The sequence below is a fragment of the Triticum dicoccoides genome, chromosome 6A (genome assembly GCF_002162155.2).
Source record: "Triticum dicoccoides isolate Atlit2015 ecotype Zavitan chromosome 6A, WEW_v2.0, whole genome shotgun sequence".
NCBI classification, from domain to species: Eukaryota; Viridiplantae; Streptophyta; class Magnoliopsida; order Poales; family Poaceae; genus Triticum; species Triticum dicoccoides.
In genome coordinates, this window is record NC_041390.1 from 344,883,915 (window position 1) to 344,892,736 (window position 8,822).

An 8,822-nucleotide genomic window follows, 5' to 3' on the forward strand; every position below is an offset into this window, starting at 1 on the left:
GTCGTCACAAAATTCATCAGGCAGTTGTTCGACCTACTGCTATTCCACCGATGGCCGCTATGATGCCGCCATTGATGTCGGTGCCCGCTTCTTCGTCTATGATGGCAGTAGGTAATGGGCGAAACACCCTTTTGCAGTCCAGCTCATTGCAACAACGACCTATGATTTAAACTTCGGGGGTAGCCGAGGGGACAACTCATCCTAAGAAGGTATGGTGCTCGAAGTGCCAATCTGCAGGGCACACATATGATGACTGCGAGGCACAATAGTACTGCTTTATTTTTAACAAGTTTAATCACCCGATGACCATGCGGCGTTGTCCTTCTCTCAAGATGCCGAAGCCGGTGGCGATGTTATGTGGTTATGGAACTGAAAGTATGGCTTTCTTCCAGATGCCTGACAATGTCTGCAGGGAGGATCTTGCACCACATGATTCATTGACAGCGTTGGTATCTATTTCTGGTGGCTCTATCACTCCCAGTATCATGGAGGCAGAGGTTGCTAAGATAGCTCAGTACCAGCAGCAGTGGGTGTGTGAGGCTATACCGCATGGCAAAGAAGCTTTTCTCATGTCATTTCCGAGTGAGGAGGTGTTACAGAGGGTGACTGGCTTCGCAATTTTCATCAAATCCCACAATGTCACTATCGAGTTCAAGCCTTGGAATACAGAGAAGATACCACACCATTTCGAGCTAATTCCTATCTGGATTCATGTGCATGGGGTGCCTCACGCTCTCCAAAACTTCTTGGGGCTTTGGGCAGACGGCTCGGTGATTGGTGCTACTCTCGATGTTGATCTTCTCTGTTTGCGCTGAAGAGGAATTGTTCGTATCCAGGTAGCGGTTTTGAACCTTGATGCTTTCAAAAGAAGCACAATTGATTCTCTTTCCTCAGATATGGTGGTTCAAAGGAAAGGTTATGAGTTCTGGTACAATCTTGAAGAATCAGACTTCCGCATTGATAGTGACTTTGTACCTCGAGTCTGGGAGCACGTCGATGATTCAGGTGGTGATAAGGGGCATGATAGGGAGGACATAGTCAGGAACAATGATCCAAGCAAGAGATCAAAACCCACTTCATCATCCAACAACTCTTCGGACCCTTCTTCCTTGGGTGGTGTGGTGCCCATGCAGATGGCCGTTGCCGTCACACCTCCGAACCCTGATTGAGGCTTACCCGTCACGGATGCTTCATCACCACTAAGGGGGTCTTCGCCGTCGGGGTCGAATTCTACATCTAGGGCTGCCTCTCCTATGACGTCGCCCCGGTTCTTGATGCCGCCATCTTCGGCTCGCCGGCTGCCACCGCCTAACCCCCACGTGGGGAGTCGTGGATGCCTTGTACCGGAGGGGACCGCCCCATCACCGTCGTCATCATCGCCCACTCTGCGGCGTCCCGATGCTCGACGGCGCCATCTTCGGCTCCTTGGTCACCACGGCCTCACCCCCACGAGGCGAGTCATGGGCGACCCGCACCGAAGGGGACTGCTTCATCGCCGTCGGCATCACCGCCCACTTCGGCTTCTCCGACTCGAAGTGTTGTCATCTTCTCTCCCTCCATTCAAGCTAGCCAGGAGTCTGCCATGGTGGTACTTCGTGCGTTATCTCCACTACTCCGACACTAGGGGTGCCGGCTTCCGGTCTTGAGGAGGCGGAAGAGCAACCCCCTCTTTCTTCTTCGTCGTTGCAGCAGCAGCCAACTATGCCTTGCGGAGTCGATGGGATGTGATTTGAGGCTGATGTTACTCCTTCACCGCTGAGGCGCAGCGGGCGTCATCATGTTGGGGCTGACGGATCTGCAGCCACCGACGAGGATTGTATGGTGAAGGCCATATGTAGGACTGCTGCTCGTAACCTCGACTTCGAAGGTACCCCCTGTCGCAAATCTTTTATGTCTTTTGATAATTCCAAAGTATCTTGAAATATTACTAGACTTGGGGTGTCACTAGGGCGTAATGAGAATGAGATAGATTTTCGGTCAAGGCTCTAAAACAAGTGGAGTTCGACCGGCTTACGGTTGCTCCGAAGTTATCGAGCTTTGTCGACCCTCTCATGTCAGATGAGGATGTGGAGGATGCTGATGCCAATCATGAAGGCAATCTTCTCTCTCATTTGGTTGAAGACACGACGGAAGTAGACCTTGATGATACTGTACGTGACACTACGCTTTATGAGCTTGTCGCGTGGGTGTGCAAGAACAAGTCTAACTCAGCAAAGAAAAGAGGGCACTCTTCTAAAAAAGTAAAGGTCTCTAAACATAAAGTTGGTTCATCATGAGAGGCATGTTCTAGAATAGCAGAGGTCTTGGCGACTTGGCTAAACATAAACACATTGCCGATTGTGTAAAGGATCATACGTTGGACTTTGTGGCTATCACTGAGTTGGGAAAACGTGATTTTCCAACACGTGGTCTGGACCACTTTTCATGTGGTTTTGATTACGAATGGCACGTATTACCACCGACCGGGAGGTTCGGGGGAATTTTGCTAGGTATTAACTCTACATACTTACAACTATTGTCCATGTAAAAAGGGGGAGTATCATATCAAATTCCACCTTCGACATAAGTCCGATAACTTTATCTAGAGTCTGGTGGCTGTATATGGCGCCTCTCAAGAGGAGTTTAAGTATGCATTTCTAAAAGAATTAGTCAACACCTTTCGAGACAATCCCCATCCCATGTTAATCGGGAGGATTTTAATATCCATCGACATCAGCAGGAAAAAAACAATGACCGGTTTGACACTACGTGGCCTTTCCTCTTTAATGTTGTTATTGACAGCCTCGATCTGAGGGAGATCACGATGTCTGGTCGTCAGTGTACCTGGGCCAATAACCGATCGGTGCCAACCTTTGAAAAACTGGATCGGGTGCTAGTTACCACTGACTGGGAATATAAATATCGCCTAGCCTCGGTTTGTGCACTAGAAAGAATTGAGGCCTTATCAGATCACATCCCATTGCTAGCCGATTTTGGACAACCAATCCGAAGTTCTAACCGCCACCAGTTTAAATTTGAACTAGGATGGCTCACTAGAGAGGGTTTTCATGAGCTGGTTAAGAAGGTGTGGGCGCGTCGGCCTCGCGGTAACACACCCATTCAACGATGGAATAATCGAGTTCGCGCCTTGCGTCAATTCCTTCGAGGATGGGCCAAACATACTGCGGGCATTTACAAAAAAGAAAAATTGCGTTTGTCTACCTTAATTGATTCCCTTGATAAAATAGCGGAGGTGAGCCACCGTCTGCTGTTGAGATTGAGCAAAAAGGTACTCTTAACGAGCAGATTGCCTGCCTACTATGCGAGGAAGAGATTAAATGGTACCAACGTAGCAAAGTGGATTCGCTGGTGCAAGGTAATGATAATACGAAATACTTTCAGATGCTAGCCAATGGCAGGCACAGAAAGAAGCGTATATTCGCCCTTGACCAGGAGGAAGGCCAAATAGAGGGGGACGTACCACTTAGAAATTTTATCACTAAGTTCTACAAAGACCCTTTTGGGCCTTCAACTGAAACTAATTTCCAGCTGGATGAATCTGTCACTCATGACATTACTCAAGTTACAAAAGCGAAAAATGAATTCCTAACATCTCCATTTTCTGAGGAGGAAATTCGAACTGCGGTGTTTCAGATGGAACACAACAAGGCACCGGGATCGGATGGCTTTCCCGCAGAGTTCTATCAATGCTTTTGGGGCGTGATTAATGCAGACTTGGTTCAGTTGTTTAACCAACTGCATTCCGAGGACCTTGATATTTCTCGTTTAAACTTTGGGGAAATTATCCTATTGCCTAAGATTAAGGAGGCTAGTCGTATTCAGCAATATAGACCAATTTACCTTCTGAATGTAAGTTTTAAAGTTTTTACGAAGGTAGCGACCAACCTGTTGAACAGTGTAGCTGACCATGTCATAAAACCCACTCAAACAGCATTTATGCAAGGACGCAACATATTAGATGGAGTGGTCGTACTAAACGAAACTGTTCATGAACTGCACCGGAAAAAGCTGAACGGTGTCATTCTTAAAATTGATTTTGAGAAAGTCTATGACAAAGTTAAGTGGCCCTTCCTGTTGCAAACCTTGCGCATGAAGGGGTTTTCGCAAAAATGGTGTCGCTGGGTAGAGAGCTTTGTCTCTGGAGGTAGTGTGGCCATAAAAGTTAACGATGCCATTGGCAACTATTTTCAGACAAGAAAGGGGCTGCGTCAAGGCGACCCCGCATCTCCTATTCTGTTTAACATTGTGGCTGACATGCTAGCTACCCTTGTACAGAGGGCTAAGCTGGATGGTCAAATTAGCAGGGTCATTCCACACTTGGTAGAAGATGGTCTATCCATTCTACAATATGCAGATGACACGATTCTATTTATGGATCATGATTTAGATAAGGCAAGAAATCTTAAGCTGCTCTTATGTGCTTTTGAGGAACTTTCTGGTCTCAAAATTAATTTTCATGAGAGCGAACTTTTTTGCTTTGGCGATGCTGCAGAATCAGCACCAGAGTATGCCGAGATTTTTGGATGCCAGTGTGGGCAGTTTTCGATTCGATATCTGGGTATCCCCATACACTATCGGCGTTTAATTATCGCTGAGTGGAGGCATGTGGAAGAGAGACTTGAGAAATGTTTAGCCAGTTAGAAGGCAAAACACTTGTCCTATGGGGGCGATTGATCTTGATCAATTCTGTCCTAAGCAGCATGGTTTTATATATGTTGTCATTCTTCCACCTGCCGAAAGGGGTTCTACACCGGCTCGATTACTTTAGATCCAAATTTTTTTGGCAGTGTGATAACGAAACTAAGAAATATCGACTGGCTAGGTGGAGCGTATTATGCAGACCTAAAAGTCAAGGGGACATGTGAATCCAAGACCTTGAGGTTAAAAACATCGCCCTTCTCAGCAAGTGGGTTTATAAACTACTCACTGAGAATGGAGTATGGCAGGAAATCATTCGCAACAAGTATGTGGGATCCAATGCCATTTCTCAAATTTATTAGAAACCTGAGGATTCACATTTTTGGAGCGGTGTCATGAAAGCCAAGGGATTCTTCTTCCAATTTGGGACCTTCTCGGTTAGGGATGGCAATAAATCATGTCTAGCCTTAGGCTAGACATGATTTATTGCTTGGCTTTGTATCGAATTATTTTATTTTTAGGATGCTTTGAACGTTATGGCTGTGTGCATTTAGCTATGCAGTGTCCGAGCTTTCTTTCAATACAATTGTATCACCTCGATATATCTATTCAACGAAAAATCCTTTATCGAAAAAATAGCATCACCGCCGCCGTCGAAGCAGCCAGGCTGCCATCGGCAAGATGGCCGTCTAGCGTCGCAGCATTGCTCGCACCCTCACGCTATGCCCGCAACAGTTGGACAATCCCTGCGACATCGTCGTCTCGCTTGCAGCACGTATACCCTCGTATGCAGCAGCCACTCTGCCGATGGTCTTTGAAACAGCTCATGTCGCTGCGTGAGCATGGATGACTTTGCTTTTTTTTTTCTGAGACAATAGGTGACTTTGCTACTTAACTGATACTAGAAAAGCATAGATGACTTTGTTACTTAGCTAAACTAGAAGCACTTCGTAGTGTCATGTGCGTGTTGCTGCAATAACCAGCTAGGTTCTATGAAGTCGTTGTGACTGAAAGCACCAGGAAAGCAGTACCCACGCGTGACCCGCACCCAGGAAAAAAAAAGAATCGAACAGGTTGACGGCTGGATCGAACGGTTTATAAGACTGGTTGGCTGGACGATCAAGTGGCTGCCGACCCAGCTGATCCCACGCGTGGATCAGCCGGATGATTGGTAGCGTCCGTCAATAGAAAAATATTAAAATTCCCATAATAATTAGAAAGATCTAACCATCTATTTGATGGATTAACGAATAATAATCATTAGATTTAAGTGATTAAAATTACCCACCATTGCCATTATATACATGAAAATTGTCCTTGGTTTATAATTAAAAAAATTGTACATCTATTCACGTGTATGTCTTGCCCTATAGGAGCCTCCTGATTACTCTCGCTGCCACCGCTCCTTTGCTCATGTTTTCATGTGGATGACGATGATGCATGAAAACCAGCTGTACACATATTCATGTATATGTCTTGCCCTAGAGGCTAGAGCCGCCTAATCACTCCCACCGCCGCCACTGCTTTGTTGATGTTGTCATCTGGATGCTGAGGATGCATGAAGACCAGAAAAATCTCCTCGTCGCTATTGTTAGGTCTTTGTTTTTCCTAAAAATCTCCTCTCTAATTGTCGATGTTATTAGGCCCCTGTTTTCCTTATGTTGCTGCCTCATCTAATCTGCTACAGGTCCAAGATGGTGGACCTCGGCATGCTGTACTCGGTCCTCTGAAAAAACCTGAAAAATTGTCCATACACGCTTACCTCAGGTTCCTCCTAACAGCTAGAAGAATCATCAATCATGGATGTGCAATTACATACACAAATCAATCAGCTCTCCGACATGATTCACTTCTTGGAGACATGCAACCATACAATCAATTGCTAACTTCATCCAAGAACTATACTGCAGCTTGCTAGGGTCACTACACCGACTATATATCTGAAGAGGGGCGAGTTAGCAAGAGAAGGAGAATAAGATAGATGCAACAGATTTAATTTTTTTTGTTTTGCTTTTTCTTACGCCTTGAACAAGTTAGATGAGAAATTAATCTTTAATCATTAGCAAATCCAAGGTTGTTTTGAATTACTCTAACTATTAGCAAAAACCTATTTTTATATTATATTTAGATCATAATGCATAGATACTGATTGCATGTTTGTACTAATTTATCCCTTTCTATTTACTGGATTCAGAAAAAATGATGCTATATCTGTTCATGCATACCACCTATTGTTAAATTGTTTACTAGAAAAGACACAGATCTATAGAGAGCTCAACAACCTATCGCATGCCTTACGTCGGGCTGAACCACCAAGTGTGTGTCGCCTGCGTCCGGCTCGACAACAAGACCGACAACCTTGACAAGGTCGGCTTCGCCACCGACGACCTCAAGGATGCCGAGCCGAGCGTATGTTACGCCGCTCCCTTCTCATTTTCATACTACATACCTACCAGAGAAGATGGCGAAGATCATTTGGTGAAGAACGCTTTGAGAACCACTGCGATGGATGATGGACCCGCGCCAGTGTACGATCACCATATTGGTCTTGGCGGCCAGTTCCACTAGGAGAACCACTAGCCAGCACAATTGGATATTGGAGAACCACTAACCAGGGTGTTTGGATATTGGAGAACCAGACGCACTTTATGTGCATCGATATGGATCCTCTCAGCATCGTCGTCCATGTCTACAATGGTACATCTCATAGCCCCCGGTCACACCTTCTCTGAAACACAATAGTGCATTATGAAGGTAATCAGATTGATACGTGAAATATAGGAACAACTTACTGTACCTGGAGAGATCAAGTTATAGATTGTGTTTCTATAGTGGCATCATTAGTTACTTACCGGGTTCCTGTAAATTTGTTTGTGGCACAACCCATCAGTATGTGGAGCAAAAAGAAGTAGCAAACGGGCCACTATGGTCTAGATAGGAAGGTCAGCATTCTTGAATGGAAGTAAAAAAAAACTATTGTAAGACTGAGATGCTTAATGTTTGTTGTCATCCATTAGCAGATCAGGTGTGGTTAGAAAATATTTTAAATCTTCCACACTTCTGCTATTTCTAGACGTCCTTGATTAATTCCAATCTGTTAATGCATAAAGCTTTAGCCCCTTGGGACATAATATATGTCATTTCGTACAATTTAGGCAATAGAATATTTGCTTAGAACAAAGATTGATCAGGTAATCTCATCATTTTTTAATATGATGTGACAACATGCTTGAAATCCTAAAACTTCAGTGTCCCATCTTCAGTCTGTAAAGTCAATTTTGTGTGTTCTATAACAGATGATTGTGTGTTTTCAACTTTTCAGGCAACAGTGTTACGTTTGACGACAGTCTTATATTCTGGGATGGAGAACTTTAACGACAAGTTTGCTGAAAGGTTTATGCCTGATTACCGAGGTAGGTACTCGACCATAACACTGTAGGTATATATCTCTATTTTCTTGCGTGTAGTGATGGATACTCCATACTAGGTACTCGCCGATATATCAGTTAACAAGAGAAAATAGACTATATATACATAAGCGTGTTGTGCACGCGCAGCTTGCACTTGTATTTCGCCTTTTTTTTTCATTTGAATGAGAGGATATTGTTTGGCTGTGTGCATCTTAACTATGCAGAGACCGGGTGTAATGTTTAAATCTTTTAAGTAATAAAGCGCCCATTTTCAAAAAAAATGTGTAAGTTGTGCATACAAACACATAAGATGGAAGAGAGAAAAGAAAATCGGTATTAATGCTTCTCCATCCGCACATATATATTTGTAAATAATAATTATGCCAGGTTCTCTTATATGAATGCTTCCTTTATATTATTGCCTCTTTTTCTTTCCAAAAAATGGGTTGTGATGTTGATCTATGTAAAGCAGTGTGCGCAGAAGTTGGATAGTGGAAAGATGGCCATGCTGGAAAAAATCACAAAGTGAAAAGAAAAATGATTTCTGCTTTCAAATTATCATAATAAAAGTTGTTAATCTCCACTACCCAGAAGAACCAAGAAAGAATTCCTTATTTAAACCGTTTTAAATTTTGTTTCCCTATTTGGCACCGACAAACTTTTTCTTCCTTATCTATCCCTGAGTCTAAATTTTATTCCCTTTATAACACTTCCATCCATTTTCTCGTCTAACACTGTTAAATTGCATGTAAAAAGACATTTTTGTCCTCACGT